Below are 26,593 nucleotides of genomic sequence, written 5' to 3'. Positions count from 1 at the left end.
TGTGAAATGTGCTTATGATGCTGGCTCTGCATTTGATGAGCCTTTTGTTGAAAAACCCATATCAGAGCTGATGCTTTAAACAACATTTCAGTAGGTAACACAACTTACTGGAAATCCAGTGTGAACTGAGCAGAGATGTAGGAGAGGAGTAGAAGTCTGGCTGAGCATTTAAATGTTAGTTGTTTATTTAAAGAAGTGTATGTATGTTTGGGGATGAGTCGGTATTAATTTTATTAATGTGCTCCGCTCATCTCCTGAAATCAGGTCAGATTTTTAAGATGAGTCCAGCTTCAAGAATTCATTTGCTGGAATCTGAATCTTTAGGGAGCAACTTGCTGCAGCTCCAAACATTGTACGCTGCCTGTGCAATACATACAATTGTTTGCTTTCTTGCAGTCTTCTGTTTCAAGCACCATCTGATGGTTACAATGCAAAGTGCAGGTTGTTCTTCAGTACAGAACAGCTGCAAGTTGTTCGTTGCAGATCAGTTCCTACCAGGAGAAAGCTATAGAACTCAATAGATCAAATTCCAGTCCAAAAATGTAATAGATTGAGGGAGTTGGCTTTCATTTTTAGAGTATAATACAGCTCCAAATGCCCAGAGTATTATGATTTCACCATGCAAATCCATTATACCACAAAGTAACCATTCATAGCAGTAGGCAGTGTGCTTGGCTTAAATAATTTGCCAAATAGAAACTAGGAAAGTTTAGATTTTTAAAAAATTATACATCCTATTTGAAAGGAAGCACTGCACTCCTTTTTTTTTGTAACTTTGTTCATTACAGAGAATACAGAGCTGCATTATTGTACAAACTTTTACTATTTCTGGAGAGTGCTTTATATACATTTAAATAAATAATTTATTAAGTAATGTATGCCTCCCATGCTCTAAGCACATGCACAGATAATTTGATAAAAACACAAATTATGATTTGTATGATTATATCAGTAGTTAACTTCTCTGAAAGCCTCCTATTTACACAAGTCTGGGAAAATGAATAAACCTTGTCGTGTACTCTGAAAGTCAACAAACACAGATGTTGACATATCAAGTCTACCCTTTGGGTCCTTCCAGCTCATTCCAATGAACTTATGATCTAAATCCATGTTTTTTAGACTTTTCTATTCTGACTAGAGCTGGGTGGGAAACAGTCCTTCCCTTCTGCAAAAGTTTTGAAAACACTTTAGTTCAAAAGCTTAGACAGTGGTTCCCAAACTTGTTCCACCGCTTGTGCAGGGAAAGCTTCTGGCGGGCCGGGCTGCTTTGTTTACCTGCTGCATCCGCAGGTTCGGCCCATCATGGCTCCCAGTGGCTGCAGTTCGCTGCTCCAGGCCACTGGCCGCTGCTTCCAGCAGCTCCCATTGGCCTGGAGCAGTGAACCGCATCCACTGGGAGCCAGGATTGGCCGAACAAGCCAGGGGCTTTCCCTGCACAAGCGGCAGAACAAGTTAGGGAACCACTGGCTTAGACAAAAATATTAATGTGAGGGGAAGACTGAAAAAAAATTTGGTGGGGAGAACCAAAATGATATTTGTTGGCTTGCTTCCACTGGATGCACAGGGAGCCAGCTGTCTGGGGAGTTGGACAGCTCATGCAACAGGCTGCTTGGGGTGTGGGGTGCTCCAGCTCCCAAGATCCTCACCAAGTGTGGAACCTGAGAAGTTGCACACTACCAGGCAGGCTGTTGAGAAGCAGGAGGCAGGTGGGCCAGCTGGCAGGAAACTAGGCATGTTTTCATTAGAAAAATTTGCTAAAAGTTTTATGTCAAAATTGACATATCTCATAGAATGTGTCAGTTTTGACAAACTGGTATTTTTTGGCAGAAAAATGTTCACTGGAAAACTTCTGACCAGCTCTAGCTCTGACCTTAGTATTACCCTTTATTGTTGGAGGTTGTCATTCCTCTGCTCTCTTGTTATATCCCTCCTTTGCTGTTTCCTCCATTGTCTTGTTTGAGTTTAGTTTGTTTCTGAAAGCATTGTTCTCTGTGTTGCAAATTCTTGTAACTTTACCATGTATTATGATTTTTTTGGTAAAGCCCTGGGCTCTGAAGTCAGCAAAATCTCACCTTTCATTTAAAAGCATAAGGAAGGTTCTAGCCCTGTTGGTGGTAGAGATAAGCTTGAAAACCTAAATGTTAAAAATCCAGGAGGCACATAAAAAGGAACACCAAATGTATCGGTTTTAAACCGATCTCAAGATTTTTGGGGCTATGATTTATTGAATGATTGAGGTTAGCAGTACTGTTCTGATTTTTCAGTGACTGAAAACTGCTACTCAGTTGTCCTTTGTATGTTCTGGTAATCAACATGACCTGCCACCCCTATTTGTAATACAGCATCTAGGATAACATAAGGGAAATATTTAGCATGAGGAAAATATGGCTGTCTTGAGGCAGTTCTCAGCTACATGACAGATAGGAATTAATATGAAAATCATGGTTCAGAAACATGATGTGGAGGAATATCCATTTCCTTTGTTCCTACTTGGACTTTCAAATAGCTCAAAACTTACTTATTTTTTCCTGCTCTTACCACTTCCTTCAGAACTCAAAGTACAAAATAAATTCTCAGTGTTGAAAGACATTGTAAAGAAGATGAAAGAGATCAATAATATGCAGGCATTTACCATCTCTGAAATCAGCATACTTCCCACCTACACCTCATTAGAAGCAATATTTTAGACTCTGATTAACCTTTGTTTTACGGAAACCAGGTATTGCACAACCTTTATTACTGTAAATTAGCTAAATCAGAAATGCTGGAGCTATATACAAATGACTTCTAGTAAAGTCATTAATTTCACATGATATCTGAGATTCCTGAAATGCTATGGGTTTTTTTGTTGTTGCTCATTTTGGAGTTTGGACTTTAACTTTGTTAGAATCATAGAATATCAGGGTTGGAAGGGACCTCAGGTGGTCATCTAGTCCAACCCCCTGCTCAAAGCAGGACCAATCCCCAACTAAATCACATGTCGTTGTTCACATGTGGATCTTTGCAAGCATAGAAATAAATAAAATAAATAGCAAAACCTTAGCATCTGAAACATTTTGTAGCCACTCAGATGCAGTAAAATAAGGAGTTGTGGTAATATCATGGTTTCCAGTGAACTAGTTTTTATTTTCTCCAAAAATCTTGAATTTGATTCCTCTTATTGAAGCTGATGAATCCAAACTGGAAGTGAACTTGAATATGGCTTGTTTAGTACAAAGTATTGGCCTAGATTCTCTTTGATGCATCCAAACACTGATTCCCTTTCTACATGGAAGTGCGGAGAGTGCTGCCTCCACAGTCACCTTCATTGTACTTGTGGATGTTCTGTCCGCAAGGGACATTGTGCATTTCTAGGCTGGGGAAATAATGGGACTGGGACTTAACTGCATGGGTAGTTTAAGAGAATGGCAGCAGGATCTAGGACCTTGTATAGGGACACTGGGCTTTTCTGTTGAGTCACCCTATTTTCAGGTACCAGAACAATACACAGAAATCTAAAGTAATTTCTGCTGACTCATCAACTCCAGCCAGCATATAAATCATTGAAGTCTTTTTCAGAAGTTAACCCTGGGAAGGCACCAAATTAGTCTGTGCATGCTGTGTTGAGAGTGCAGGCTGGGGTCTGTCCATGGACAATAGCAATGTTTAAGTACTATTTAATTTTACATAGTCATGTTTTATTTTAAAAAATATCCAATATTGTGCTTTTTGAAATAAAACCCTAGAAGTGTTGAGAAGCAAACCCATTTGGAATTTGAAGAAAGTATAGTACATTTTCAGTTCAGTGGCTTATCTACATAGAATTTGCTGTGGATAGCAACTGCATTTATTAAAGCAAAAGTGTAAACTCATCAATATTAAATCTTAATTACAAATTAGTTTTTAATTGAATTCAGTAGCAAATGTTTTTTTTTCCAGCACAGCTGAAAACTTCATAGACTTCACGCTAAAAAGTAAGTTGTTGTCTTTGAGGGATGTACAACTACCTAAGCAAGGTTTCCACTGGTTTTCTTTCCACTGGTTTTTTCTTTCAGAAGCTTTAATACCTTGTCTTTAATCTCTCAGTCAGAAACCTATTTCCAAGAGGTTAAGTATTCATTAAGATAAGATGGAACAAAAGATTGAACACATTGTTAAGGAACATCATCCATAAACTAATTTAGATTTCAGTCACACAAAAGCCAAACCCATCTTTATTCACTTAATGCATGGCAAGAATATATTTCAGGATTATAATCAAAAACTAATTTTTGCTCCACTTGGTCAGACTTTACCAATGTTGGATTTAAAGCATTACTAACAAATCCAATTTGGGAATATTTTCTTATGAAAAATCGGAACATATCTTAGTGCTGTACTTATCAGGCAATGGATATGGGTATCCACTTCATAGAAATCAATGTACATCTGTACACACCTATGCCCTGATCATGAAATTCATCTGTGCTTACCCCTGTGCCCATGCAAAGGCCGGCTGAAATCAATGGAGGTCTGTGTGGGAGCAGGAATTTGCCCACATGTATGTAATTGCAGGATCAGGGCCTAGTTGTGTTCAGTGAGTACAATACACTCTCTGTGGGGCTACACCTTAAAATCATTCTGACACTGAAACTTGTGTGGAACTCAGCAGCTCACATATTGACAAGGGCATCTTATATAAGAGAGAAGGCAGCTGGCGGGATGGTCTCTGTGAGGACTCTGAGACTTTAGAACTTGCTCCCCTCTAAGCCTGAAATAGCCCAGATTTGGAGATATTACAGATAGACTGCAAGACCATTGTTTTTCGAGAGCTTTTGAAGAGAGCTGAGGAAATACTTCCCATAGTGATGAATGGGTAGAAAGGCGTTTCTGTAGGTGTTTGACTGTCATTCCTATTGGAATAATTACTTCTATGCTTCTGAGATTTTATTATATTGTATAAATTAATGAAGGTGCTAGGATGACTAGCGCCTTGGATAGATCTCTCTTTATCATTTTAAAATCTAAATAATAATATTGACTTAAGAGCCAAGTTTCACTTTTCAAAAGGTGATTGAGGTATGTAGGATCCTGTCTCATTGCAAGTCAATAAATTGTGAGCCCTAAATCACATAGGGATTTCTGAAAATTTGACCCTAAATGTGGAGTATTTCCTACAGATTCAAAATAGCTAATATTGTTAAATAGCTTTTGAAAACAATTTAATTTCATTCAAAATATAGGGAAAAACATACTTTTTAATCTTGCCCTTTCCCATTTGGCTAACAATGTTCCAACTTAGTTTATTTTATTGAATTAAAAGTATTTTAATTTATTTACTAGGGTAAGGGTGACATCTTGCCTAGAATGGCAACCCAAGGCAAACACTGCAGCACAGTTTAATCATGGATACATGCCCAAAGAAGGTATTACTGTATAAATAATTAAAAACCTTTGCATTTCACGGTCCTCTCTTCAGGTTTAATAATTCATCTTTCTAGCTCATGGACTATTGCAAAAAAAAGATATTTCTTTTAGCACTTATAAATTTCAGTGTGTTGAAAATAACTTCCCATTCTAAAGAATGTGGGTACCCATGTCTAATTTCAAAGCAGTCAGAAGAAGTTGAACTTTTGGACTAAATGGTGAGAAGCAAACGAATACACGGCCAGCATCAGATATACATAGTAATTTTTTTCATTTATTACACTTTTGGGCTTAATGTCTTTTTTTAATTAGTTGGGCAAGACAGAAGTTTGCCATATTTTCCCCACTAAGTACATAAAGTTGACAGTCCATCCACAGAGGGAGAGGACTATTCATTTATCTTCTGATTCAGGTGACTCCATTATTTGGTTATGGGGGGACAGATTTAGGCATTTCTGACTCAGGGTTTCAAAGGGTCAGGAGGAGACCTGATGGTATGAGTTTTTCCTCACTTCTACTCAGCTTTCTATGGCCTGCACACGTGCAATTGGAACAGTAACTACAAAAGGTATCCATAGCCCTGCTAAATATCTGCTGAATTACTGAGAAAGGAGGACAACTTCAGGAGCAAATGGGGTGAGATTGCCACCCTTTGCTCCAGCCCCTTTATGCCAGGTAAAAGGGCTGGAATGGTAAAATGCTCAAAACGCCCTGGATTTCAGCCAGAGGAGAATCTTCCCAGCACAGTAACTGAGGACGACTGCTGCAGACTGCCTTCCGAGGGCCTCTCTGGAAGCCCTGGCATAGGAAGCGGGACTAGGGGGCAGAAGGGACATGTCGAGAATGGGGCTATAGCACTTTTCCATAACTTATTGGGGGCTTCTCCAGCCCCTGGAGCAGCCCAGAATTGGGAGGGCGCAAAGGTGGCTTAAAGTCACCTTACCTTTTTGCTGTCCCTTGACTGCAAACTCTGTACTGCATCTCTAAGATAATTTTTTGGGACTATGGGTCTTCTGTGGTTAATCCGAGAATATCATAACTTGATAGTAATTAAATAGGATACTGAATATATTACAACTTGGAACAGTTTTGATTTTTTTAATTTACAGTTTGTGAAAGGCCTTCATGAGAATAGATTTCTGGAGAGAAAATCAAAATGGTGACTCTTAGGTTTTCATATTTTTCAAGACAATAGCCTGTACAACACCATGGACTACAGTAAAAACAATTAAAAATCAGGAGTTGCAGAAATATGAAGCACAAAACAGTGCAAATTAGTGCACTATTTTCTTGAAGATATCCTCAGTCCAAAGGATGTATTTAACATAACTGAATTGTTTCATTTGGAAAAACTTAGTTTTAAACTAAAATATGACATCACCTCAGTATGTTTTCAAAAAGCAAACTATAAAGGCAGGTTGAAACGAATCCATCCATCGCTTACTGCTTAGAGGGATGTTGAATTCAGAACACATCCAGCAGGTTTCTACATGTCACATGAAAAGCAGTTATTGTTTGTGCAGATTTCAAGTAATGTTGAAAAAGCCATGCTCTGATCACATGCCTTTTTCACAGAAATCAGTCACCAGAGAACTCTTTCCCTCCACCTCCACCCCCAATCTGTATTTGGATTTGATTTCAAATGGTTCTTAGCTATATGAAAAGTCATTACAATGTTGGGCAATTCAGAAACGCATGAGATCCAGTTTGGAAAAAAACTCCATTGTTTCAGAAAGGCTGCGGCAAGTGTTTCTAGAGAAGTCTCTTTATGCCAAAAGAAGTCATTCTTTACATTCTGTTCTTTCTTGCGGCTCTGCCAAGTTATAGGTAAACAAACTCTTATTACACTTCTCTGTGTATGGTTTTCTAAGAGTGGTGTGTGAAGTTTGAAGGGCAGATGGGTGTTTAACCTTTTAGAATAAATAAAACAAGAGCAATAAACATGTAATTATAAACCAGTGAATACGTCTTTTGCTGACAGTCCTGTTTGACTATGTAGATTGTGCAATGTTTCTTAAAAAAAATAAAAAAATAAAAAACCTGATGTCTCTACATTTATATTCTTTTAAGCAATAAGTTAGGAATAAACTGTTCTCAGCTTGGAAATGTAATCTCTTTTTAAAGTAAACACCTGGCTTATATATTATTAGTGAGTTGGCCATTAGTTTTATTTTTGTATATTTATAATACATACTTGCCTCCAGTGTTCTACTTCTTTTTTTTACATTTTCTGCACATGAATAGTTACTTTTCTTAAAGAATTTGTATTATCTCTATAGTACCAGAAAGCACCAGAAGGAAGATAAGGAGCTTTACTGTACATTAGGGTTCTCTGAAACTTTAAAGAAATAACATGGTTACATTCTAAATAGTTTCAATTAACAATTATTGTGCTGACACATTTTCACTCCAGATCATGACCTGTCCTGAGCACTGGTGCGAGGGAGTAGCGGAGGTGTAAGGTGCCCCCTCAGTCCCTTCCATCTGTGCTCTGTACCACACCGCTTGTGTGTGGGAGGAGGCAGACTCTGCAGAGCTGCTACCCGTACAACTCCTGTAGATGAGAGGAGAGCAGTTACTAAGTCAAGGCTTCAGAGCCCCAGTGTATCTGGTGGTGTATTTATGTTGGTGTACTGTGGAAAAACAGGGAGACCAGGAGGGAGATTGTGATTTAGGGAGTCCAGGAGATCCATCTTCTTTCATCCCGTTCCCATTTCTTAACAAACAACAGGAAGAAACAAAACAACAACCAACACCACCACACAACAAGAACATATAAGCACAAAACAAACAAGCATTCCACCACCAACACAGCAAAAAACAAACAAATAATTAAGACCCCCTAAAGGTATTTTTCCCCCTAAAAGGAGCTTGTTTAATGATCACATTCTCTCTTTAAAAATTGGATTAATTTTATTTGTTTGTGTATGTTTATATGTGAAGAGGGTAAGACACATTTTTGTTAAGTTATATGTATTTGCTTTGATTCTATTACACAGCATCCCAAAAGCTGAGGTAAGGGGCTGGAACAGTGATTTCAATACAACTATTAAGAGTACTATTGGCATTGTGCATGATTCCAGCATTTGTCTATTAAAAAGGATGTGGGCAGATTTTCTAAGCAACTAGCAGGTCCTATTTAGGCATTTGAATAAGTGGTCAGATTTTTAAAAGACCTCGGCTGTCCTTTAGGTGCCTAAATTAAGTGGGAACGACAGGAACTACTGTGTACTGAGCACTTTTGAACATTCGGCCCCCCAAATGTCCAGGGCTTAAAGAGGACTTCACATCTGTGGGCTCTTTTCAAATTCAAAATCCCTACAGAGAGCTGCAGTTTAGTATTATATTTAATATTTTCTGAAATGTCAATAACTTACAATATTATATTTTTTCCAGCATACTAACTGCATACTTAAAGTGTAAGTACTCTATAGGTAGGAGATTTTTTAACAATAATTCTTAAGGGTGGTAGTCTACCTGGCTTACTACATTGATTTAATGTAGTAAGCCATGTCTGTTTATTGACTAAAGAGTAATAGCCTGATTCTGATCTTGCTTATGGGTGTACCCTGGCAAATGCAGTTGCATGATCTAACTCTTAAGCTGGTATAAAGTGAAAACAACTTCACTGAAATCAGTGGAGTTGCATCAGTGTAAAACTGACATAAGTGAGATTAGAATCAGCTAGTGGCTGAAGAAAGAGGCTGTCACAGCTCACCTAACAAGTTGTTACTGTTCAGACTTTATCTGAACAAGCATCTAGAAATATAGATACAGAGAATGCTGGACTGAATAACTGAAATACAGGAGATTATTTCTGAAATTTGAAAATTGTTCCATTTTAGATACTGCTGTGCACAGCATCAGCAGCTACAAGAAATAAATGTTTCCCTTACATTGTTCAGTGATTACCCCATATTTATTTCCTTTCCTTTTTGGTTCCTGTATCTTAGCTATTTGGCCTTCCTCTCCACTCTGAAATGGGATCTGATATGCTGGTTTTCTTAAAGAAAGTCAGCTATTTTTAGCATTGCAACCAGAGACTGATACTTTAAAACTAAATCCAATGCAATTTCACCTATTTATTCAGATATATGGTATGTGTTTTGGAAATATTATATAAGAAAATAGTCTATTGACTGCTGCTATGCATGTTGTGGTTCAAGACATGCAGTGTCTCTCCCTTTACTGCGTTAGACAGCTGAGACTGCAGTGAGCAAACAGTACAGCTGTGGATATCCATTCCCCAAGGTAGAATGGAGGAAGAGAAGAGATTCAGTATTAACAACATCAATAAGTCAAAAATCATGCGATCGTGACTTTAAAACAAAACAAACAAAATTTGTGTTAGTTTAATTGCATTCTGGAGTCTGATCCTTTAGGTTGCTCACTTCACATTTTCAACCTTTTCTCTCCCATCATGAGGGCTAGAAATTTATGATTTTCTTAACTGCACCAACTTCTGTTGGTGAGAGAGACAAGCTTTCTAACTTACACAGAGCTCTTCTTCAGGTCTGGGAAAGATACTCAGAGTGTCACAGCTAAATACAAAGTGGAAAGCAGAGATTCTCAGTCTTTTTTTATTCAAGTAGTGGTGAGTGTTTAAAGCTCCCATTTTCTAACTTGCAGAGTCAGAGAATATTAGATTTTACACCTGTCACAAATAGAAGATTCAGTGTAATCTGTCCTGGGCCTCAGGCCAGTGTAAATTTGCAGGGGAAGGAAGAGACCATTCTCTGGTATATCTTAAAAAAAAAAAAAAAAAAAGTTCAAAACTGCTCAGACTTTTTAAATGTTAGAAGTATCCCCAGGGTTAATAGGCAGAGGGCAGGTGAGGAAATCAATTTATGATAAATTGTGGACCCATGTGATAAATAAATGACTGCCATTTGTTACATACATATCACCAACACACATATGACCCTTGTATACTGTACCCTGCCACTACTCCCTTCATCAGCTCTATTTTCTTTGACCTGAGTGTCTGATCTTGCTTTACATTCTTCTCACCTTTCCCTCAGCTTACAGTTTCCTTAAAGGGCATTTTGCCTCTAAGGCATAGTGAAGCTCCAGCCTACCACTCAACAGGAAGGGTTTTATGAAGAGGGGCAAGTTGTTACATGCTCTTTTGGTTATGGGACCATTTACAATGTGTCCCTTAGTGCATGTTCATTGCATTCCCTGTGTTTAAAATTTTCACAATATGCCTATTTGTAAGGTCAGTCTTATCCCCCTCCTCAATAATAATGATTAATAATAGACCAGTTGTCCACAGGGGAAAAGAAGGGAGGAAAAGATGAATTCCTAAAACTAACTCCTTGGCTAACCTTAATTCTGGAATTTCATAAGTTTTGAATGATTGACTTTTAAACTCAAATGTTCTTTTAAAGTGAGTTCTTGCATGTAATTATATTTGCTTGCTGTTAGTAATACATAAAGTTTGTGGCAGGTGTCCTATGTCATTAGGACACTGAGGGAGCCTGGCCAATTTTTGGCATTCCTCACTCTAGCATGACATTACTGCAAGTTGTGTAAAGTTATTTTTGGTTATAACACAGTGATACTACATTTTAAAGAATGCTTCCTTCCCCCTCTACGAAACAATCTGGAAACACGTAGATTACATACCAAGAGACTCTGGTATACCAACTACTTACCTGTAATGGTAAATTTGATATACATCTTATAAATAAAAGAGGAAAACTAGGATAGTCCCAACAAAAGGTACATTGAATAGACTGAGCAGATGAGAGAGAGGCAAACACTTGTCCAAAGCAAATACAGTCCAACTTCAGTTAAACTCAAGCAGACCCAATGAAACAGAGTACAGAGCAATTGCAAATTACAACACAATGCAATGAAATAAAGTCAGGCAAGCAAATAGCAGACACTGTGAGAACTACTGGAAACAGAGCTAGTGATCTCTAGCATAGGGAACAAAACAAGGGTAAAGTTGGACACCAAGCTGGCAGACGTTAGTGTCATCTGTAAAATGATAGTCTGCCAGAAACCTGGTGCCAATTCATACATTTTTCTGAATTCGCAAGTTACAAGTGTGCAGCTGTGAGGCTATTGAATTTCATGACTGTACAGTTGCAGCTTGTGAATTTGTCACTAGACATTTCCATCTTGCTAATAGTTGTTGAGAGCTGTGCAATATATGTTGCCTTTTTCCTGGATGTGCCCAGTCCAATTTGAAAATGCTGAACAGAGAATCTGTATTGGACAAGAACAGAAGATCTCTATACTAACGTATTTTCTTATTTAATATTTACATTGATTCTGGGTGCTGAGATCACAATCTCAGAGGTTCCATTGCACTGGGTGCCTTACAAACACATGCAATGACACAGGCCTTGTCCCAGAATTAGAAGTAGATATGCAGAAATACAGGGACACAATCCCAACACACTTTATGGTTACCTGTTGTACAATTTCCTACTGTTTTGTTGTAATACTGATATGTTTGACATGTAAAGCAGACAGTGCCTACTTAGTAGCATGTTACAAGCCCTAATATATTAACAGTCAAAGACCCACATAGGTGAGCAAACATTACACCCATTTTGAAGATGGAGAAACTGACAACAGAAAATATAAGGGGTTTGCTCAAAAACACAAAGAAAGTGCAGTGTCAGAAATGGGAGTGGGAGTATCTTTCTTTCATAAAACCTCTAAATGATTGGGGCTAGATTGTGCCTTTTAAGGCACAGTCCTGCAGTTAGTAGGGATACCTAGAAGCTGTATAGCACTGGGATGCCTAAGGAGAAATTCTGGTTGATTCAGCCAGTGGAGATCCCAGAGCAACAGTGTTATATGTGTCTGGCAATACACCATATGTTAGGCAGTTAACTACTTTTTATAGCAAGGGTGGCCAACCTGAGCCTGAGAAGGAGCCAGAATTCACCAATGTACATTGCCAAAGTGCCACAGTAATACGTCAGCAGCCCCCCATCAGCTCCCACCCTGCTCCCAGCTCCTCCCACCCACCAGCAGCCCCGCCAATCACCACCTCCCCTTCCCTCCCCATCAGCTGTTTCATGGCGTGTAGGAGGCTCTGGGGGGCAGGAGGGAGGAACAAGGCCACAGCAGGCTCAGGTTGGGGGTAGGAAGGGGTGGAGTGGGGGCAGGGTCTGTGGCAGAGCCCAGGGTTGAGCAGTGAGCAGCCCCTGGCACATTGGAAACTTGGCTTTAGCTCCAGCCCCGGAGTCAGTGCCTATACAAGGAGCCACATATTAATTTCTGAAGAGCCGCATGTGGCTCCAGAGCCACAGGTTGGCCACCCCTGCTCTCAGGGGAAACAAAACCAACTGTATTTTCTTACTGACCACAAAAGTACCATTAAATCAGAAGTGATAAGTGTGGATGTCATCTGACCTTTCCTTATGTAGCGATGTAAACAAACAAAACAATATTCTTAACATTTCTTCTGGGCTTCTACCCAGCGCTCCTAAGATAATGAATTAGCAACACAGGCGTATTCAGAACATTTGATTAATACTGTTGCCTTTTGATTGATTGTCTTCTGAAGCTCAGTTCTTTGGGCTGCCTGACAAGATTTTTGGCTCAACTTTAGTCTGGTAAAGAGCCCAGCTGCCTGACTGTTGATACAAATTAAGAAAACGGAACATGTCACACCAGCACCAAAATTCCCGTTTGCTGACAGCCAGTGCAAGACAGTGCTGATTTTAAAGTGTTATTACTTCATTTCAAGTCAGTGCAGGGATTTGGCTTCACTTATTTAACTGGGATGACGAAGATAACATTTAGCACTTATATAGAGTTTTGCACCTTTGAAAGGTTATCAAACATTATCTAATTAAGCCCGTCACTGCTACACAGTCACACTCTTCACTAAGCAGGCTGTGTTCTGCTTTGAGTAGTCAGGTTTAAGTTATTATGTTTTGCATAATACTTTTGAATTGTATTGCTCTCCTGCCAGGATAATTCACAGGAAGAGGCCAGGAAGGAGGAAATCTCAGTGATGGTGCCCTTGTGGAGTTCCTCCCCGATCATTCCATAAGAGGGGTGGGGATGGGTGTTAACGTAGGGGCTGTCTGCACAGAGGCCCCTGTTCTGTGCCCACCTCACATGCGTACCCCACTATGGTTCCTTGTACTATAACTCCAATGGACTATAATACCGGGAGCTCCCCCAGCCTGTGGCTTCCTCAGAGATCTATCTCTTTAATTAAAAAAAAATGCTTCACCACCACCAAGGAAAAGGGAAGGATGGCATGCCACCCACCTCAGCTCAACTGCAACCTCCATCCCATTCAGGGCTACCCACAACCTGCCCAATTCCTGTCCTCTCCTCCATATAGATTGTAATCTTATGGAAAGCCCTATTGAAGAAAGGTGGGATGCTGCCTCTAGGGTAGCAGAAACCCCTTTCATGAAAGGGGAGGAGGTGCACATGCAGGGTCTCCTGTGCACATGGATCTTGGGATCATGATTTATCCCCTTATATTTACATTAAAAGATTTATCATATTTACAATTTTATATAGGGCTGGTTGGAAATTCTCAGCTGAAACTGGTTTTTCAATGGACAATTGAGTTTTCGATTAAACATGGTTTGTGAAAAGTGTCTTCTTCTGCGGACAACAGCTGCCATGATACATGGTGGCCAGGGGCTCCCATGACACACCCTCATCCACCAGGAGGGGAGAAAGCGATATATCAAGGGAGAAGTAATCTGGCCAGTGATCCCACCCCTAATAATAATAATAAAAAAGAATGGGAGCATGCGGCACATGAACTACAACTCCTGCGAGGGACGGTAGCGCCATTTTGAATTGAAAGATGTCAACTTTTAGCTGAAATATTTCTGTTTTTGGTATTTTGCCCTAAAAGTTAAAATTTGCTATGGAAAACGTTGATGGAAACAAAAAATATTTTTTTGTTGACATTTTCCAAAATATATATCTATTTTCTGCTCAACTCTTCATTTATGTGCGATCAAGTTGAACGCCTTGTAAGGGGTGTAAGTATTTGTAAAGGCATGTTGGGCCCCTCCATGTGATCCAAGCACAAACAGGAGTTTTCAGGGTTGTTCTGAGAAGGGTGCTAACAGAGGAGGGCACTCAGCTGTATGGAGCCCTGGGCAGTTATATATTTGGTACATGTCAATAACTGGCCCTGAGTACAGAATAGGGTGACCAGACAGCAAGTGTGAAAAATCAGGACGGGGGTGGGGGGGTAATAGAAGCCTATATAAGAAAAAGACCCAAAAATCAGGACTGTCCCTATAAAATCGGGACATCTGGTCACCTTAGTACAGAATAAAGTTAAAGTTAATCTTTAAAAAAAATTATAGTTACTATGCTCAACAAAGGTGTTTTAATAATAATACATTAAGGGCTTTCCTATTTTGCAAGCCTACTATACTATATATTATGCACCAAAAAAACAATTTTAAAAGAACACCCCATTGATTTGCAGTACCAGTCTCCATCTCCCTGCTCAGCTAGCCTCAGTTCCCCCTCACAGCTCCTCATCTGATCTCAGTTTTACGCCTCTGCCACACAGTCTCACCCCCTCTGTTTTTCTCCCTGACTCACAGTCCAATTCCCAGTTTCCTCCCTCTAGTTCCCAGTCTCAGTCTCCTTGCCCAGCTGGTTCCAGTCTCTCTCAACCCTAAGTCTCAGGTCCAATTTCTCTCTTGACCACCCAGCCTCCAGTCCCAGGTCCTTACCACAGTCTACTCCCTTCTAGGTCCAGGTCTTGTCCCCTCTGCATTCATTTGAGGGCTTCATCCTCCGTGCTGCTTGGAACAAGAAGAGGGGTAATATGAGTACAGGAGAGAGAGAGGCTCACTGCTCTGATCTTCAGTGTGTGGACCTGGCCCAACTCAGAGCAGCCAGGAACTACTATTGCAGGGAAAGTCCTACTCAGCGTGGATGAAATCTTTGGGGAATTTAACTGGGAAGCTCTAGAACTGTTGTTACCAACCGGTAGATTATGATCGACTGGTCGATTGTGGAGCCTCCGATAGTCAATCTCAATCTCAGTCTAGGGTTGCCAACCCTCCTGCAGCCAAACCGGGAGATCAGCCACTAACAGGCCAGCGGTGCAGTGGGGCTAAAGCCGGCTCCCTGTCTGCTCTGATTCTGCACTGCTCCCTGGAAGGGCAGGGGGTCTTCACACACTGCTCTCACCTGCAGGCACCACCCCCGCCAGGAACGGGGAATCCTGGAGCTGTGGGGGAGTTCCTGTAGATGGGGGCAGCGTGGAGCCATCTGCCCCTCCCTACCCCAGGAGCTGCTGCCGGACATGCCATCCGCTTCCAGGAGCAGCGCAGGACCAGGGCAGGCAGGGAGTCTGCCTTTGCACCGCCGCCTGGGAGCCACCTGAGGTTAGCAGTGCCCGGCTGGAACCCGCACCCCGAGATCATCCCACATCCCAACCCCCCATCCCAGCTCTGAACCCCCTCCTGCACCCCTGCCCCAGCCCTGAGCCCCCCGTGCCTAAACTCCCTCCCTGAGCCTGCACCCCCTCCTGCACCCCAACTCCCAAGCCCTGAGCCCCATCCCGCACTCCCTCCCGCACCTCAACCACCTCCCAGAGCCCACACCCTGTACCCGCTCCTGCACCCTCAGCCCCATCCCTGAGCCCCATCCTGTACTCCCTCCTGCACCCAACCCCCTCCCAGAGCCCACACTCTGAACCCCTTCCTGCACCCCAAACCCCTGCCCCAGGCTCATTCTGGAGCCCCTCCCACACTTCGAACCCCTTGGCCCCAGCCCAGAGCCTGCACCCACACCCCAACCCCCTGTCCCAGCCTGGTGAAAGTGAGTGAGGGTGGGGGAGAGCAAGCAATGGAAGGAGGGGTAATGGAGTGAGCAGGGTGGGGCCTTGGAGGAGGGGCGGGGCAGGGATGTTGCCTCATGGCAGGGATGGGGAAGGGGGCAGGGCAAGGGTGTTTGGGTTTGTGTGATTACCTGAATTTCTACATTTTCTTTGAGGTAGATCCTGGGTTGCACTTCAATTCACAACATGATCTTGTTCTTAAAAAGGTTGTAGACCACTGCTCTAGAAAGTCTCTACAAAGCATGTGCAAACTGAAAATTGTCAAAGGCACATAATTTGGGTGAATTTTCACAGGGACAAATAAAGGCACATCCCTGACACAAATTCCACCCGCCTGCTAAATTTCAAGTCTCTGCTCCTAAGTTTGGGGACATTTGAGATTCTCAAAGAAAAAGTCACTACAATTTTTTGTAATATGACAAAGTATTTTTCTCCTGAGTTGTTATTGGAAATGGCTAAAGGATTTTGTCTGAGAATTTTTCCAGAAACTTCAGCATGAGGCAGCCATTCCACATGTAAAATTTCAGTTTAAACAGTTAAAGTTTGACAAAGTTATAAGCAACTGAAGCACAAGGTCTTATAATGGGAAGTGTTGCGCAGTCCTAATAGAAGGCCAGGCTACCAGCCCTGCCTATAATGACAAATGATGATTATTAATAATTCTCTGCTAAAATTACTTAATTAGCTATAAAATAATTAACTACTAATAGTTTTTCTTTTCTCACAATAGTTGTTAAATTAGCATGAATTACTACCATTTATATATGTTGTCGGAGCACCCAAAGCTCCACTCAAGATTGCAGCTCCAGTGTCTAAGCTTTGTACAAACACATAGGAAGATGTGAAGCACTCTGGTCTGAAGAACTCCCAATCTAATCTAATTTCACATGACACTCAACCAGTGAGCAATAAACAATAAGGGGACTGGGGAGGGAGTTGTAAAATCGTGCTATTACACGGCTGAAGTTGTACAAAACTTGAGGGTTCCAAATAATGTACAAATATTTTATTCATGCTTAAGTAAATGAAGATCTCCATAGCCAAATATGTCACAACCCTAGACATTATTAGTTCATAGATTACAAAGGCATAACGGGCCACTGGGATCATCTAATCTGACTTCCTGCATATCGCAGGCCATAGAACTTCCTGAATGGATTCCTGTTCAATCTTAATTTAAAAATTGCCATTGATGGAGGATCCACCTCAGCCGTTTGTACATTGTTTCAGTGGTTAATTACCTGCACTGTTAAAAATGTGCACCTTATTTCCAGTCTGACTTTGTTAAGCTTCAACTTCTAGCTATTGGATCATGTTATACCTTTGTCTGCTAGACTGAAGAGCCATTATCAATTTTTTTGTTCCCTGTGTAGATACTTATAGATTGTGGTCCACTTGTGTTAACTTTCTCTTTGTTAGACTCAGAGTTCAATCTACTTAATTTATCAAAGCATGTTTTCTGACCCTTTAATCATTCTCCTGGCCCTTCTCTGAACCCTCTACAGTTTATCAACAGCCTTCTTGAATTGTTGTCACCAGCACTGATCACAGCATTCCAGCAGTGGTTGTACCAGTGCCGGTCACATAGATAATACAGCCTCTCTAGTCCTGCTCTAAGATTACCTTGTTTATACATCCAAGGATTGAATTAGCCCCTTTGGCCCAAGTGTTGCCCTTAGAGCTTATGTTCAACTGATTATCCACCATGATGCCCACCGTGACTTTTTCATCCTGTTAGCAACACCTGTGTTCTTTGTTCCTAGTTGTATTTACATTTGGCCACATTAAAACACATATTGTTTCCTTGTGCTCTGCTTGCCAAGCAATCCAGATCAGTGACCTGTCCTCTTCATTATTTATCACTTCCCCAGTTTTTGAGTCATCTGCAAACTTTATCCGTGATGATTTTCTGCTTTCTTCTAGGTCATTGACAAAAATGGTTAAATAGTATAGGGCAAGAACCGATCCCTGTGGGACCTGACTAGCAACACACCCACTCAATCATAGAATCATAGAACTGGAAGGGAGCTCGAGAGGTCATCTAGTCCAGTCCCCTGCACTCAAGGCAGGACTAAGTATTATCTTTGATGATTACCTATTTACAATTACATTTTGAGACTTTTATTGTAACATCTTTTATTGTACCAACTTCTTTTGGTGAGAGAGACAAGCTTTTGAGCTTACACAGAACTCTTCTTTTGGTCTGGGAAGCATACCCAGCATGTCACAGCTAAATACAAGGTAGAATAGATAGTTTAGCATAAGTAGTTAACTTATTTCAAGGACTATTCAAGGTGAACTAGCCCATTGAGACCCTTCAGTTAGCCGGTTTCTAATCCATTTAATGTGTGCAGTATTAGTTTTGTATTGTTCTAGTTCTTTAATAAAAATATCCTGTTATACTAAGTCAAATGCCTTACAGAAATTTAAGTATATTACTTTATCACTAGTTTCAGAGTAGCAGCCGTGTTAGTCTGTATCCACAAAAAGAAAAGGAGTACTTGTGACACCTTAGAGACTAGCAAATTTATTTGAGCATAAGCTTTCGTGAGCTACAGATCACTTCATCGGATCCATGCAGTGGAAAATACAGTGGGGAGATTTATATACACAGAGAACATGAAACAATGGGTGTTAACATACACATTGTAACAAGAGTGATCAGGTAAGGTGAGCTATTACCAGCGGGGGGGCGGGGGGGGAACCTTTTGCAGTGATAATCAAGGTGAGCCATTTCCACTAGTTGACAAGAACGTGTGAGGAACAGTATGGGGGGTGGGGGAGGGGGAAATAAACATGGGGAAATAGTTTTACTTTGTGTAATGACACATCCACTCCCAGTCTTTATTCAAGCCTAAGTTAATTGTATCCAGTTTGCAAATTAATTCCAATTCAGCAGTCTCTCCTTGGAGTCTGTTTTTGAAGTTTTTTTTGTTGAAGAATTGCCACTTTGTTCTCTGTGTATATAAATCTCCCCACTGTATTTTCCACTGCATGCATCCGATGAAGTGAGCTGTAGCTCACGAAAGCTTATGCTCAAATAAATTTGTTAGTCTCTAAGGTGCCACAAGTACTCCTGTTCTTTTTACTTTATCACTATTACCTTTATAAACCAAATCTGTAACCTCATGAGAAAAAGATATCAGGTCAGACAAGTTTTATTTTCTATACACCCATGTTGTTCAGCATTAAATATTATCCTCATTTTATTCTTTTGTAAGTGAGGTTGGTGACTTTGTGGTTTAAAATTGACTGAAAAATGCTAATGATTTTCCTTAGGAATTAAAAAAAAAAGTCAAAATTTCTGGAGTCACTTTTTGATGAAAAAAACCCAAACCTCCAAAAATGTTGGTCTTCAAAAATTGTTTTAAGTGAAAATTGTTGGGTTTGGGCCAGGGGATTTGATCTTTCAAAACCAAATATTTTATTAAAACCCAAATCTTTTACCAAAAAAATAAAATAAAATGCAGTTTTTGGTTTCCATTTTTCTTTGTAATCCTGGAAATTTCAGTCAAAAAATGTTTTGATGAAAAATCTTTAATCAGCTCTGCTACCAATTAATTCCATGCCTAAGCAGTTGTTCCCTGCCTAAGTGTTTGAGGCACATTAGTGGGCACTGTGGGGAAGCATATACTGCTGCTTCATATGCCACATTTGTACTGTGGATATAATTTCTCAGTCCCAAAGGCTGTGAGTCTGGCACTTCTACAGAGTATTCAATTCACTCTCATTTTAATAAATGAATGAAGTAAAATCCACCTTTCTTCTGTTAGCTGGTAGACAATGGTGACATTTTGACCCGGGACAAATCCATTTTTAAGGGTGTATGAAAATCTGATTTTGGAAAGCAAAACCCAGGTCTTTGGCAGACCTTAATTCCTTGCCTGAACCTCATCATACACTTTAAGAATGCATTGCTGGCTCAGTGGAGTTTACTTTTCAAAGATTTGCAACCTTTTGTCTCCTAGACAGGCAAAAGAATGTCTCTTTATCCCAAATATAGTCCCGAAAACAAGGAGGACAAGAAAAATAAAAAGTGCATCTACAATTGTTAGGAGAGAGAAAACCATGTTAGTTCAAATTGTCTTTTTAAAGTTATTTATCTCCTCTATATTTTTTAAAGGTTGAAATGATGTGTTCTGATTCTATAGCACAAATCCTGATCTGCACAGAGCAGCAAATTGCTTAGATATGAATACCTGAATACTTTTATGGCACATTCTAAAGTCAATAGGCTAGAGGTTTCTAAATAAAAGCCTTAAAATTACCTTATGAATTATTAACTATAGCCTATATTACCTTTGAATTATAAAAGCATAGAAAAATGGGAAGGAGAATTGAAATGCATCAATCTCAGGTTCTTTAAAAATGTAATACTAATCATTTGAGAAATGTACAAATCTTTTATTAAAGACAGAAAGGAGGTTTTACTTTTATTATTAACTGGAGGATATGTTCAACCCACATGATTAAAAATCTCATTACTAACTCAGGTCAGGAAAAGTGATTTATTACTGCAATGAAATAGAAACTATTCTTCTGCCCATAGCTCTGTTTATCAAGAGCAGAGCTATCAGTTTGTATCTACTTTAGTGTATTTAATATTTCTAAAGGTAGCCTTATAGTCTGCTTTGAGAATGAAGTTTCTAATTCAGAGCAGTGCGCAATTGGCATACTACCTTAAGAGGAAATGCTTTCATGAAAAGTCTCTGTACCCCGAGATGCATTTTGCAGGAGCAGATTCAGATAAGACAAAATATTTTCTTTGATTAGAAAACAGGACATGCAGCTATTCAAGATTCAATAAGAAACAAAACAAAACAATCTCTGCATTTTATAAATGTAACAAACTAGTTAAATACAACTAATACTGTAAGGGGATATCTGACTGTAGAGGTGTTTAGAAGCTCACGGAAGATCTTTTATTATGACAATCTGCAATCTTTTATTCACATTACATAGAAGTACTGTCCCCTTCCCCTCTTCCCCCCAAAAAAGAGTTCTATGGGTGTCCAAAGACATTATTTCCATAAGTGCCATCTGGTTTAGGGAGTACATATAGAAGGTATTGTGCCCTGCCAATACCATAGATACCTATAAACAGGTCAGATATTTCAGGTGAGTGTCAGGCAGTGATCTGGACGTCTTTATAATGTTTAAGACTTGCATAGCATCTTGCAGCTGAAAAGAGCAAGTGGTATAAAAATATTATTGAATTACTCCTGACAGCATCTCTGTGACTTAGGTAAATTCAATATTAACTTTATTTTACAGCTGGGGAAACTGAGGTTCAGAGCGATTAAGTGATTCACCTGAGGTGTCCCAGAGAGTCTGCGGCAGAGCCAAGATAAGAATCCAAGTCTCCTGCAGTCTGACTCTTAGTGCAGTGCTTTCCCAAAATTAGCTCAAACATTAGCGGTACTGCAAAAATCATTTTTTCCAGATAGTAATTAGGAAAACTTCTTGTTTCTAATTATTTGAGAGTACATGTGCTAATATGAAGGTTTGGGTAAGAGGGAGATTTTTAAGTCTTATGGACGCATTCCAAGTACCCAGGGTCTTGAAATGGGCCTTTGAATCTGAACACCCTTAAACTCTGGAGGTAGTTCCGAATGTAGACCTGAACCCAGGTATGACTTGTGTGTCTTGGGCTCATCTCTGATTCCAACCAGAAAGAGACTGGATTTAGAATTTGTCACATGACCTGTGTGACTCGCTTTCTTTTCTAGTTTTTCATGCTGGAACCAGTTTATTGATGGTGTACCTTCCCTACTCAGGGCTGCCTGCATCTCTGCTACCTTGGAGAACATTAACTGAACACCAGTAATAATAATAATAATAATTAATAATGAAATAAAATCATCTTGATCCTCCTTTCATTATTGTCTTGTGAGGCTCCCCCCATTGCCCAGCCCATCATAGTTTGTCTTAATTTGAGCTCTGATCCTAGTAGTGAACGAACTTGTGGAATTGAAGCCTTAGCTAGTAAACTGTTGGGTCCAGGAGCTGTTATGCATTTATTTCCAATATAATTTTTTCCTGAATACAGGTAATCACAGATATTTCAATAATGAATCTGAATCTAAATAACATCTGTACTAGATCCAGGGAAACTTACCTAATCCTGCTCCCTATTGGAATGCTTTATATCTTGTCTGTTTGAAATGGTAACCTAGCACAAACATGGGGAAACTCATTCCTCCCCTCACCCACAACGATGCCTTAAGAAAATCAGCAAAGTCCCTTCCCCAAGCAAAGATTTCACTTATTACTGTATGCATTTTATTATGGGAATTGATTAAGTTTATTACAAATTAAAGAACAATCCTTCTGAGGATACGAACTCTTAGAACAAGCAATGCTACCATTTGGCTATCAGTGTGAATTAATCTCCTCCCACACTACTATGGCCCTTATTCCTCTCAGTGCCTGCATCCCTGAGCTGGGAGATCCCTGGAGCTGGCTCTGGGATTATTCCCCCAGTGTAGGCACTCCACCATTTTGGTTAAGGGCAAACCTTCACAATATCAAAGGCAAAAATCCAGAATTTATAAGAACCCTTTAAACTAACCCCTTCCTCCTGCACCCCTAGTATTGTGACACTTCTGATATAACTGCAGGAGTATGCCATACTGCATCCCTCTCTCACAACTGTTTTGTACTATACCAGCAGGCATTCGCTCTCGCTCATCTTATCCCAATAAGTGCCAAGAAAAACTTTATATCATATCAAACCATTATGTGGGCTATATATACCACAAGCGATATAAGATTATTCTTATAGAAAAATTGAGGTTTTTAAAACACATTGGTACTAATTTTTGTCTCTCTCCACCTGTAGAGCCAGGTGTCTTATTTATCATGTGTCCAAATGCACAGTCTTCACAAGAAGTCATAAAAACTTCTGCAAATTATTATTCTTTTATGTGTACTGTATACTGCAGTAACATCCAGGAACCACTGAACACATTGGGGCCCTTTTGTCCTAGGTGCTGCTGAAGCACAGAGTAAAACAGCCCCTGACCCAAAGAGTTTACAATCTAAGGCCCCAGTTCTGCACTTGATCTGCTTGCAGCATCAAAGCTCAAATTAAAACAAGATATATCAATTGATTATACCAAACAAGTAGTGGGAAAGGAGGAAGGAAGTTGAGGATAATGATAAGTTGTTGCTATGTGAAAAATTTGCAAAATCAGATTTATGTACTAATTTGTAAACAGAAAGCTATATTAATGATGTCATCGATCCTCGAAAGCCACCGAAATAACTTTTCTTATACATAAATAGTCAGACTATTAAGGTCTGATATCTGGAGAGTTTCCAAGGCTAAAAACTTTTGCAGTACAACTCTTTGGAAACCCAGGAATCTCTTCTCTTTCAATGGTATAAAACTCCTACTTCTGGCCTTGCAGGTGCAGGACATGTTGTACCTAAGTTCACCACTGAGCCTGGACAAAAGATTTCCAGTACTGGGTCTTGCACAAATGCACGGTTTTGGGGAAGATTATATATGTTGGGGTAAAGAAACATTTCTGTGACAGATTGATTTAAAAACATAGCAGCTGCTTGAAGCTGCTCAGATGGTTGAAAATGCTAGAAATAATCTTGGAGAGAGAGAGGGAGAGAGATTAGTTGGCAGAGGGCAAATGAGTCAGTCAGATGTGCATAATAAATTGTAGAATCATATAATATTTTGTGACAAATAAATATTGCAGAAATATCATTGCCATTTATGAAGGTATTCATGTGACACTTGGCAAAGCCATGTGATAAATGGATTTATTGAACACCTTTGACCATTTCTGTATACTCTGCCCACTAATCCATTTCTCTTAAGCCTTATTCTAATATTCAAACTGCTGAGCAGCTTCAAAAACTTACAATTAAAAAAAAAACAATCTGCCACAGAAATATTTTTTCTTCGTTACCCAGATGCTTGCATTGAAGCATGTAGTGGTGTACGTGAGGGGAGAAACAGTGGGGAGGATACATAACTCCTGTTTTTCTTTTGAGTACTTTGTGTACCTACAGACTTGCTGGAGACAGATGGGGTGACTCTTCCGTGTAGGGTAGAATCATCCAGAAATTGGATGTGACAATTTTGATGAGGACATGGACACAGACGTTCCTGAAAGTACGGGCTGTGGCAATTGGGACATCATGGTGGCAGTAGGGCTGGTTGATACAGTGGAATGCCGATTCTGGGCCCAGCAAACAAGCACAGATGGGTGGGACAGCATAGTGTTGCAGGTATGGGATGATTCGCAGTGGCTGCGAAACTTTTGCATGCGTAAGGACACTTTCCTGGAACTCTGTGAGTTGCTTTCCCCAGCCCTGAAGCGCAGGAATACCAAGATGAGAGATGCCCTGACAGTTGAGAAGCGAGTGCCGATAGCCCTGTGGAAGCTTTCTATGCCTGACTGCTACCCGTCAGTCAGAAATCAATTTGGAGTGGGCAAATCTACTGTAGGGGTTGCTGTGATCCAAGTAGCCAATGCAATCATTGACATTCTGTTATCAAGCGTAGTGACTCTGGGAAATGTTCAGGTCATAGTGGATGGCTTTGCTGCAATGGGTTTCCCTAACTGGTGGGGTGATAGACAGAACGCATGGCTCTATCTTGGCACCAGACCATCTTGCCAACCAGTACGTAAACTGCAAGGGGTACTTCTCAATGGTGCTGCAAGCAACTGGTGAATCACAAGGGACGTTTCACTGACATCAACATGGGATGGCCAGGAAAGGTGCATGATACTCGCATCTTTAGGAACTCTGGGCTGTTCGAGCAGCTGCAAGAAGGGACTTACTTCCCTGACCAGAAAATTACCGTTGGAGATGTTGAAATGCCAATAGTTATCCTTGGGGACGCAGCCTATACCTTGCTTCCATGGCTCATGAAGCCGTACACAGGCAGCCTGAACAGTAGTAAGAAGCAGTTCAACTATAGGCTGAGCAAGTGCAGAATGGTGGTAGAATGCGCCTTTGGACATTTAAAAGCTTGCTGGTGCTGTTTGCTGACTAGGTCAGACCTCAGCACAACCAACATTCCCATTGTTATTGCTGCTTGCTGTGTGCTCCATAATATCTGTGAGAGGACGGGGGAGACATTTATGGTGGGGTGGGAGGTTGAGGCAAATCACCTAGTGTCTGATTTTGAGCAGCCAGACACCAGGGCAATTAGAAGAGCACAGTAAGGTGTGCTGCACATCAGAGAGGCTTTGAAAACCAGTTTCATAGACTGGCCATGATTCGGTGCGACAGTTGTGTGTATTTCTTCTTGATGCAAACCCGCCCACTTTGTTGATTTTAATTCCCTGCAAGCCTCCTCCCTTCGAAACAAAGTAACCATTGTTTTGAAACCATTCATTCTTTCTTTATTAATTAAAAAAAAAAGGGAGATAACTGACAAGGTAGCCCGGGTGGGGTGGGGTGCAGGAGGAGGGAAGGACAAGGCCACATTGCTTGTTGTAGCCACACTACAAATCAAACTGTTTGAATGACAGCCTTCTGTTGCTTGGGCCATCCTCTGGAGTGGAGTGGCTGGGTCCCCGGAGCCTTCCCACCACCCCCGCCGTGTTCTTGGGCATCTGGTGAGGAGGATTTGGAGCTTGGGGAGGAGGTCAGGTGGTTGTACAATGGATGCAGCAGGGGGGCTGTGCTCTTGTTGGATTTCCTGTAGCTGCACCAGACACTTCATCATGTCCGTTTGCTCCCCCATTAGCCTTAGCATCACCTCCTCCCTCCGCTCTTCGTGCTCCTGCCTCTGCTCTTTGTGCTCACGTAATGTTTTCCTAGCCTCTAACACTGAATCCTTCCATGCATTCAGCTGTGCCCTATCAATGCGGGAGGACTGCATGAGCTCGGAAAACATGTCATCACGAGTGCATTTTTTTTGCCTTCTAATCTGCCATAACCTCAGGGACGGAGATGATAGCGGGAGCCTAGAAACATTGGCACCCGGGGGGGAGATAAAAAGGGAGAGTAAAATTTAAGATGATACATTTCTGAGAACAAAAGGGAGACTCTTTCACAGTGAATCAAGCAATTCACAGCAGACAGCACATGTGTTTTAGATACAAGGTCGCATTTTGCCTTTTATATTGAGCGCCTGCTGGTATGGTGACACATCACACATGGCTGGGCAACAGAATTCGGTTTCCATGCAGCCATGGTAAGGCAAAGGGTAGGTGGGATTGGCTTCTTAAGCATAACATGTGGGAATGGTTTCAAACTGCAGGGCCATCCTTTCCCATAGCAAGCAATGGGTTGGGTTTCACATTTAAAAGGAGGGGCTGCGGTTTTCGGGTGGATGTGCAGCACACACCTCCTCCTACCTCACCGACCTCACCGCATGGCTATTCTTCGGGATGATCCCTTTTAGCCAAGCGCAAACAGCCC

This window comes from Eretmochelys imbricata, chromosome 11 (genome assembly GCF_965152235.1).
Source record: "Eretmochelys imbricata isolate rEreImb1 chromosome 11, rEreImb1.hap1, whole genome shotgun sequence".
Lineage (NCBI taxonomy): Eukaryota > Metazoa > Chordata > Testudines > Cheloniidae > Eretmochelys > Eretmochelys imbricata.
This window is presented reverse-complemented; position numbering follows the sequence as displayed.